At 46.2% G+C, this 10,004-nt stretch overlaps 1 long non-coding RNA gene across 1 annotated transcript in view; it reads right to left on the bottom strand.

Annotated features, from left to right (window-relative positions):
• LOC127006782 (uncharacterized) overlaps window positions 1–9,443 on the bottom strand; it is a 135,224-nt gene extending 125,781 nt beyond the window's left edge. Inside the window, exon 1 of the long non-coding RNA XR_007759757.1 lies at window positions 9,285–9,443. This is a non-coding gene — a long non-coding RNA (uncharacterized LOC127006782). The remainder of the gene's footprint in view (window positions 1–9,284) is intronic.
• Between the last annotated feature and the right edge of the window lie 561 nt (window positions 9,444–10,004).

The following is a 10,004-nucleotide window of genomic DNA, read 5'->3' as shown; positions in this document are numbered from 1 at the left end:
GGGTATGGTAACATGGGAGGGTGGCAGGAAAGAATGGCAGGGGAGAGAGACGGGTGTGGGAACGGGAACGGGTGAGGAGGAACGGCGGGTTAAAGACGGGGAGGAGGCTGGGACGGTAAGGGGAGAGGGATAATAGGGTAAGGTAAGGTAAGGTAAGGTAAGGTAAGGTAAGGTAAGGGTAGGGTAGGTAAGGTAAGGTAAGGTAAGGAAAGGAAAGGAAAGGAAAGGTAAGGAAAGGTAAGGTAAGGTAGGGTGGGGCAGGTAAGGCTCTAATAAAGTAAGAGTGACAATGGCTATATATAATTGATAGGGAGATAAAGGTAAGGGATGTGGGGGAAGGACCGATGGGGAGAAGGGGAGATGGGGGATGCGGAAGTTAAAGGGAGATGGGTTAGAGTCGGGGCGGGGCGGGAAGGGGGTAGGGGAGGAAGCAAAGAGGGTTGGGGGAGGCATAACTGAGGCTGAGCGGAGTGGGAAGGGGACGAGGAAGGGAGGGGATACTGTATGAGGAGGAGGAGGACGGAGAAGGTATGGGGAGGGGATGGTGGGGAAGGGAAGGGGTCAGAAAGGGGACAGTGGGGTCAGGTAGAAAAGAGGTAAGGAGGGGTTGCGGGGAGGGGGGTTGAGGAAGAAATGGGAATGGGAAGGGAAGGGGTCTAGAGAGGGAAGGGGGTCAGGTAAAGGGAAGATAAGGGGGGATTAGTGAGGGCTATATGAGAAGGAGTAGGAGGATGGGTAAGGAAGTGGGAATGCTATAAGGGGAATGGGAATGGAGAAGGGAATGGGGAAGGGAAGGGGTCTAGATAGGGTAGGGGGTCAGGTAAAGGGAAGATAAGGGGGGATTAGGGGGGCATTATATGAGAAGTAGGATGAGGAGGAGGAAGAATGGGAATGCTATAAGGAATGGGAATGGGAGGAAGGAGTCTAGATAGAGTGCGGGGAGTTCAGGTTGAGGGCTGGTAGAGAGGGGGATGAGGAGGGGCAGGGAGATGGAGCAGGGGGATGGGGAAGGGAGTGGGGGTGCTATAAGAGGAATGGGAATGGGGAAAGGAATGGGAATGGGAAAGGAATGGGAAAGGAATGGGAATGGGGAAAGGAATAGGAATGGGGAAAGGAATGGGAATGGGGAAGGGAAGGAGTCTAGATAGGGAGCGGGGGGGGGGGGATCAGGTAGAGGGGAGTCAGGGAGGGGGATGAGGGGGGTAACGAGGGGGAGGAGCGGCACGGGGCACACATTTCCCCCGGGGGCCGCCGAACCACCGAGGGAATCAACATCGATTTCTAGTATTTTGTTTCTCGCGGGAAAATTGCGCCGCTGGTGTTGTGTTAGAAGCTTGCCTCCCTTCCTCATGCCTCGCCCCTCGCTCCCTCCCTTCCCTTCCCCGTCCCTTCATCTTCCACCCCTTCCCTTGGCTTCCTTCTATCCTTCATTTCCCGCTAATCTTCTTCCCTTTCCTCTTCTCGCTCTCTCACCTTCCTCTTCTCCCTCCCCTTTCATCTTCCATCCCTCCCTTGGCTTCCTTCTATCCTTCATTTCCCGCTAATCTTCTTCCCTTTCCTCTTCTCGCTCTCTCCCCTTCCTCTTCTCCCTTTCCCTTCATCTTCCACCCCTTCCCTTGGCTTCCTTCTTCTTCATTCCCTTCCTTTCCCCTTCCCTGCCTTTCCCTTCACGCTACTTCCTCTTCCACTTCCTTGTTCCATTCATCTATCATCTATTTCCCCATTCCCCTCATTCTCCATCCCTTCCCCTTGTTTCCCTCCCTCATTCCATTACTCCTTCGTTTTCCATTCATTTCCTTTCCCCTCTTTCTCCACCCCTTCCCATTCTCTCTCGCTCTTTTTCCTTTTCTCATTTCCTTACTTCGTTTCCTCCTCTCTCCTTTTTCCCTTCATTCTCCACCTCTTCCCTCTCTCTCCCTTTCCTTTCCTCTTTCCCTTTATCCCTAGTTTTCCTCACATCTCGTTCCCTTTCCCTTACCCTCTATCCCTTCCCTGCCTTTCCCTTTACTTCCGTTCTTCATTCTCTTCCCTTCGCTCCTCCTCACCCGTTCCCTTAATTTCTCTCCCTCCCCTTTAACCAGCATCCATTAATCCTCCTTCCCCTTTATGGGTTCTCCCGCATCCCTTGCCCATCCCTTTGAATCACTTTTCCTCATCCTAGATCCTATTCACTCACCTCTGGATCCCCCTTAACCCTCGAAACCCCTTTTAGCCCCTTTTGATCCCGCTATACCCTTCGAAATGCGTTCGGAGGTAGAGGTTGATGGCGCCCAAGTCACATTTCTTTTAGGGGGCACTTCGATAAATTTCAGGGGACATTTGGCGACTCAATGCCCTTAATATCAGCGGGCAATGACGCGACTCTCTCTCTCTCTCTCTCTCTCTCTCTCTCTCTCTCTCTCTCTCTCTCTCTCTCTCTCTCTCTCTCTCTCTCTCTCTCTCTCTCTCTCTCTCTCTCTCTCTCTCATTATCCTTTCACTGTTTGCTTTCGACATTCTTTGCGTTTGTTTATTCTCCTTTTTTTATTTCCTCAATTCTTTATCTATCATTTATTTTATCATTCGCGTTACATTCTCTCTCTCTCTCTGTCTCTCTGTCTCTCTCTCTCTCTCTCTCTGTCTCTCTCTCTCTCTCTCTCTCTCTCTCTCTCTCTCTCTCTCTCTCTCTCTCTCGCCGCGTCTTCCTTTCCCGATAGGTTTCGTATAATCTTTCAATATATAAACACGAATATAATTCACTCGGCACTCAGAATTGTGAGAAACGGCCGATAAATTGTGGGACGGATAAAAGAGAGGATAAGAGGAAGAGGAAGGGAGGAGAGAGATAGTGAGTCGGAATGTAAAAGGTTCGTTCTGAAAAGCAATGTTATCACTCACTCGAAATTTTGTGAATGCGAGGGAGAGAGCGCGCGAGGGAGAGGGGGGCGGGAGAGAGCCACCAGGACCGAGGACACACGATTTATATATATTCGCTTTCCGAAAGGTCAGGCTAAAGAGAGGGTCAAGGGTAAGCGCTCCAGTGACCTTTTAAAACGCAGGTCACTGGTCAGCCTCACGAAGGGAATTTATAAAGGTGCTCTGCTGAAGGGGAGGGAAGAGGCGAGGCGGCGAAGCGGGGCCCTGCAAACTTACAATGTGTTGAGCCTTTTCCGAATTCTCTTCTGGGCGTCCCTTAACCCATAAACACGCCGGGAATATATATCTCCCTTTCGCGTCCATCAGTCAGAAGTCTACCGTAGCAATACTCCCCCGTTTTCTTCGCAAGCTGCCCACCGGTCCCAGATTATCGTACTCAGAGCATAGTATTTACCGGTTTCTGACGCCTAACTATTGCCAAGAAACATCAGGATCTAACTCTTTTAATGATAACTATAAATGAGTTTCGTTATTGGAGCCCAGAAGACGGTTTTGGGGTATTAAGTCGGGAAATATAAGCGGCTGAGTACGACAATCTGGCAGCGTTGATTATTATGACTGCCCATCATCTGAGTTCGCTACAAGCTTCGTCATCATCTACTTCAATAATGATAGACAAGAATGGCTTCCTCAGAGTACTCCACCTTCCATCACCACATGAAACAGCAACATCAAACTAACCTTCAACATAAAAACTCCGTAAATCTTGCTTGTTTCGGAGTAAAAATGACAATCTTAAGTGTTTTTTTTTTAAGGGATCATAATACTAGAACATTTTTAGGGGATGATAAATACTAGAGCATCTATCAACTTTCTGGCGCTCTAGTAAATGTAGTCTTTGTAAACGAACTTCAAGAGGAACTGAGCATCCCATGATTAACTCTACGGATGCTGCGGTGTCAAAGATCCACATTCTCAGACACTTTCAGCTCACAACGACCATTTAGAAAGGTCACAAAGGAGATTAGCAGAGTTTTCAAAAGTGTTTTTCACGTTCCTGGTACAAAAGCCTTGCCAAACTATCACTAGGCTCATAAAACTACCCATGGCAATACTAACACAACCCTTACGAAAGCCTTATCAAATTAGTGTGTTTTGAGAATATTAGATGCTAGAATTATAAAAAGAAAGCCATGTACTCACCGGAATAATGTAGGTGTGATCTTTTTTCCATCTCTGTGGCAACGTAGAGCATACCAACACCCACTCCACGCTTCCCATTTTCTCCACATTTTCCGACGTCAATCTCCAGTTCCACCACTCACATTCCTGCACAAAGGTGAAAACACTTTAGTCTCATCTTTTGTCTGCTCTCTCCCAGGCGACACCGGGGAATATTAGCCCCATCATGAATAGTCACGTAGGGAGGATTAAGTTTAGTAACGTCAGAGAAAACAGTCGGAGCTGGGGACTTAAAGGGGACACTGAGGGAGACTTGAATTGTTCGTGGTGTAGATACTGTAAGGGTCCGATGAGGAGATGAAGAGGAAGGGAGATGGAAGGGAGAGATGGAGAGGAAGAGACAAAGGAGGGAGAGGAAGAGACAAAGGAGGGAGAGGAAAAGGGAGATGGAGAGGAAGAGAAAAGGAGGGGGAGAAAAAGGGAGATGGAGAGGAAGAGACTAGGGAGGGAGAGAAAGAGAAAGAGATGGAGAGGAAGAAGAGACGAGAAATGGAGGGAAATAGAGAGGGAGATGGAGGGGAGTAAACAAGAAAAGGAGAAATAGAAATGGAGCTAGAGGGGAAGAAACAAAAAACGGGAGAAACAGGAAGGGAGATGGAGAGGAAGAAGAGACAAAGAAAGGAGAGATAAAAAAGGGAGAAGCGAAAAGAGGGGGAGATAAACAAAAGCACGGGGATGCGAAAAGGGGGAACTGCGGGAAACTTTACTTGTCTGTGCATTAATATCAGAATCAGGGCGGGGCGGCGAGGCGAGGGGAAGGGACAAAAACAAAATTAAATATACAAATGTGGAAAAGTTATGAAAAGCGAAGATACGTGTACGAGGGGGAGCGAGAAAGGGCGTGTAATGGAGAGCTATGGAAAAATGATGGGTAAAGGGATATACCTGTGGGGGAGCCAGGTAAGAGGGGAGGTTAATTAGGCTTCGGGAATGAGAGGAAAAAGGTGAAATATGGAGTTGAACGTAATGATCTTTTTTTCAAGGCTACACACACACACACACACACACACACACACACACACACACACACACACACACACACATTACTGGCAGGTTATTGCTCTCCAGTGTCTCATCTCTCGTTTGGTTCTTGTCTCCTCTCTTGCTCCCTATTATCCAATTACCTTGTTTTTTCTCCTACTTATCATCTCATTTCCCTTTTATCTTCTCTCTTCTACTATCGTGTTATCCATTTCTGCTACTTTTCATCTCCTTTCCCTACTGTCATCTTTTTCTGTCTACTTTTCTGTCCTCTCCTCTCTGCTATCTATCTTCTATTGAGTAACGGGCTTTTTTTTAATTTTCTTTTTTTTTATGCCCTTGAACTGTCTCCTTTGTTGTAAAAAAAAATCTAGTCTTCTTCTCTCCAACCTATTATTCTCCTTTTCCTGTTTTCCCACCTCTTTCCTATACTCTATTATCCTTTTCTCCCTCTTTCCTTTACTTTTTCCTCTCTCTTGTCCTCATTCTCTCTTCCTTTCTTTTCTCTCTCTAACCTTTTCTCTCCTTTCCTCTTTCCTGTCTTCTCAATTCTTTGCTATACTCTATTATCCTTTTCTCCCTCTTTCCTTTCCTTTTTCCTCTCTCTTGTCCTCATTCTCTCTTCCTTTCTTTTCTCTCTCTAACCTTTTCTCTCCTTTCCTCTTTCCTGTCTTCCCAATTCTTTCCTTTCCTCTCTACTATCCTTTTCTTCCTCCCTTTCCTCTCCTCTTTTCCTGTCCTCTCTCTCCTCTCCTTTATTCCTCTTTTCTCTCTTTTTTACTACGGTATTTGCAGGGCAGTATCGTGTATCCCAATCAAAACTTCTTATGGTAAACATTATACTGGCGTGTCCCCATGTATATAAAATTGTGTCCTTAATTGAATATATAACCAACTAATTAAATAAAACCCGCGTCTCTACTTTCCTCTCTTCCTTTCCTTTCTCCTTCACGTTCTCCTTTACGTTCTCCTCTGCTTCTCTTGCCCGTCCGAACATTAATTATTCTCTATTATTCTTCCCCTCTTTCTTGTCCTTCGTTACCTCGTCTTTCTCCTCTCTTGTCACTGTGATTATCTTTCTCTTTTTAAACTTTCCTTTCTTTGCCCGACTTTCCATATTTATGCGTCGCTTTGTTGTGTTCTCCTTACCCCTCCTCCTCCTCCTCCTCCTCCTCCTCCTCCTCTTATTCCTTCTCTGTCTCTCCTCTTCCCTCTCTCTCGTATTCCTTCTTCCTCTGTCACTCCTTCACCTACATAACTCTCCTACTCCTTCCTTCCCTCCCTGACTTCCTTCTCCCTTCCTCTCTGTCACTCCTCCACCTACATAACTCTCCTACTCCTTCCTTCCCTCCCTGACTTCCTCCTCCCTTTCTCTCTTGTCTTCTCCTCCTCCTCTCCCTCCCAGCGACATCTCTTCTCTCCTTGTTTGTCCTACTCCCTGCTTCCCGCCCTGCCTTCCTCCTCCCTTCCTCTCTTGTCTTCTCCTCCTCCTCTCCCTCCCTGCGACATCTCCTCTCTCCTTGTCTGTCCTCCTCCTCCTCTTCCTTCAGGCCTCACCTCCTCCTTCCTAGCCCCTTCTTCCTCCCTCCCTGCCCCTCCTCCTCCTTCCTAGCCCCTTCTCCCTCCCTCTCTGCCCCTCCTCCGCGGCTCATCTCAAGCGGGTAATGAATATAATGAATTAATCAACGTCTTCATTATGTTCGCGAAAATAAAAAGGACTCATTTACCTCCGGGACGTAAGAAAACGCCGTCGTCCTGATAAGCAGAGACACACACGAGGCTTAAACAAACACGAGACACGCCAATTTGTACGCGGCATTCTGTACGTACATCCAATTAGTACTAATAAGAGCCAAAAAGACACTCCCAAGAAAAAAATAATTGGGCTTAAACTTGCGCGCAAAAGTGTAAGTCAAGATTAATTATGATGTATTTCTCCATCATTAACTTTGTTCCTCAAGCTTTATTATTTTCCCACTAATGAGAAAGTAAAAATGAAGCCACCCTCAAAAAATACAATATGAATAAGCTGAAGTTTATACATGAGAGTCAGACATAAGGGTTAATCGAGATATTTCTTTAGCAACACTTACTTTCTGGGCCTCAAGTTCTATCATTTTCCCACTGGTGAGGAAGCAAAAATTATGCCACTCTCAGAAACTGTAAAATAAAGAAGCTTAAGTTTACCTGTGAAATTTAATTAGCTGAGATGAATCAAGATATTTTTCTCCAGCATTTACTTTCTGTGCCTCAGGTTCTATCATTTTCCCACTAGTGAGGAAGCAAAAATTATGCCACTCTCAAAAACTGTAAAATAAAGAAGCTTAAGTTTACCTGTGAAATTTAATTACCTGAGATGAATCAAGATATTTTTCACCAGCATTTACTTTCTGGGCCTCAAGTTCGTGTTTTCCAAGGTAGTTTTCTGATCGCGTGGGTTCATTTTTTTTTTTCGAATTCCATGGGTAAATTTTTTCACAGGGTAGTTTCCTATTAGCGTGGGCTCAATTTTTTCCCAAGGGTATTTTTTATTTTTATTCCGTGGGGTCAGTCTTCTTTTTCAGTGATGTTTTCGTATTGCATGATTCAGTTATTTTCTAGGTAGTTTTCTGATGACGTGGGTTCAATATTTTTTTTCCAGTTTTCGAATTCCATGGGGTATTTTTTTTTTTTTATTCTGTGGGTTAAGCGTTTGCAGGGTAGTTTTCTTATTACATGGATTAAATATTTTCCAGTTTTTTTTTTCTAATCGCGTTGGTTCAAAAAAAATCCAGAGTTGTTTTCGAATACCACGAGTAAGAAATTGGCTTGAATCGGGTCACGCACGCGGCCCCTCAGCCCCTCGACGCCTCTCCGCCCCTGGACGTAACTCAGCCCTACAGAGTGACCGGCGGCCCTGGGAGTGGACGGCCCTCGGGTGTGCTCTGGGGGGCCGCGGCTCGTGGCTCCCCGTAATGGCTCCATCAGATTTATGGTCTGCTGGAGGGAGAGCGTCAGCCGGGACCCGACCCTCAACGTATACGGCTGATGACGCTACCCCTTGTGTGTGTGTGTGTGTGTGTGGGGGGGGGGGGGGATGAAGGCGTAGAGAGACTGAACTTCCATTGTGTGTGTGTGTGTGTGTGTGTGTATTCAGCGCAAATTACCCTGTCAAGTTATCGAATCCTCCTCTCATCCGTTACCTACCTTTCCTTCCTCCCCGTTCACAAGTCATTTGGGTCTGTACTACCTTCCTCCGATCGTCTCACTAATCACTCCTAAGCCAGTTATTGGAGGAGTAATTAAAGAAAGGACACGGCCACGTAACAACTCAGCCCAGTAACTACCAACAACAGTGTCTGGCTCAGGGGGAACTACAAGACACCACCAGATGTAGCCCTCCAATACCCTTTTTCCTCACACTAATCACTCAGTCATTCTAAACGTAGTTAAGAAAGGACATCGCCGAACAACATTCACTCCGATAACAACAAACAGGCGATGGCTACTTCAAGAACATTTGGAACATCTTAGGAGCAGTGAGTAGCTGGCTTTTTTTTCACATTTGTTTCCTTTTTTTATGCCCTTGAACTGACTCCATTGTTGTAAAAAAAAAAATACCAGACCACCACATTTAGCTCTCCCATACCTTCGCCCTTCACACTAATCAACTCCAAGGTTAATGATTGGGGAAGTAAGCAAGAATGAACATCACGTAACATCACTCGCTCCTTAACAAGCTGTAACAATGGCTGCCCCACGTAACATAACCAGATACGAAAGTTGGAAAGTTTCGTTTAGTCGGCGCAACATCTGTGGTCATATGCCGGTTACGAGATACGAACACGTTAGGCTCTCCCATACCTTCGTCCCTCTCCCCAGTCACACCCAAGCTAATCATTGAAGAAGTAATTAAGATACGGCATCATCACATAGCCACACACTCCAGTAACAAGCAACGTCAATGGCTATTTCACAGAACATTACCAAATTACCATATTTAGCCCTCCACCAATTTCGTCCCTCACATTAATCACGGAAGTTAACCATGGGAGGGGTAATTAATAAAGGACATCACTACCTAACACAAAACTAATCATTCGCGGAGTAATTAAGAACGAACACCTTCCATTAATAACTCCCTTCACAAACAAGCAATAGCAATAACAATGGCCGCCTAATACCACATCCCGGACACTACGCCATAAACCGGCGCCATAAACTAACCTTCTATGCAATGTCTCCGTGGATTAGTCTAGCTCACGAGGTCCCTTTCCCTGTTACGGTGACGCTCTGCTACTCTTCCTATACACGTCACCATAGCGTCACGAGCGTCTGAGGTGGTGGTGGAGATGACGCCGGCCGCTTTCCTCCACGTCACGGCTCCAGCGGACAAGTGGGGAGGTGGAAGGAGCGATGCAGGGAGGGCGAGAAACAAAACAGAGAAGTGAAGCGGAGTCAGTTCAAATCTCCTACTTCTCTCTCCTCATATTATAGTTTCTTGGTGATTTCTTTCGCTCTTTATCTCTTCTATGGGTTCACTTTTATACATTTACTTTATTGAGAGCACTTACTTGTCGCGTTTTTTTCTTCTATATTTGAGTTTCTCTTTAACGAGTGTAGCAGGCGAAGCATCCTCATCCCTTCCACCACCAACCGACGGCTATCAGGCTAGTCGTCACTACAAATGTGCAAAACTTTGTTGCCTTGGCCCACAAAGGGATAACCACGCCCTCAGAGCTGTTATTTTCGCTGCAAGTCCTAATTTATGTTTTTTTGCATCTCGTATGTAATATTGTCAGGGTGTATCGTAAGCTCTCGCTTCAAAAACGTGCCAGTTAGCGAGATGTAAGTTATTTCGGTGACGCAGCGATGCTCGGCGAAGGTGTTGCCGTATAACACGATCACCACCGAGGCTCTTGTGCTGGAAAAGGAGTGTGACCACAC

This window comes from Eriocheir sinensis, chromosome 33 (genome assembly GCF_024679095.1).
Source record: "Eriocheir sinensis breed Jianghai 21 chromosome 33, ASM2467909v1, whole genome shotgun sequence".
In the NCBI taxonomy this organism is placed as follows: domain Eukaryota; kingdom Metazoa; phylum Arthropoda; class Malacostraca; order Decapoda; family Varunidae; genus Eriocheir; species Eriocheir sinensis.
Note: the sequence above shows the minus strand (reverse complement) of the source record. Positions and strands in the feature narration are given on the sequence as shown.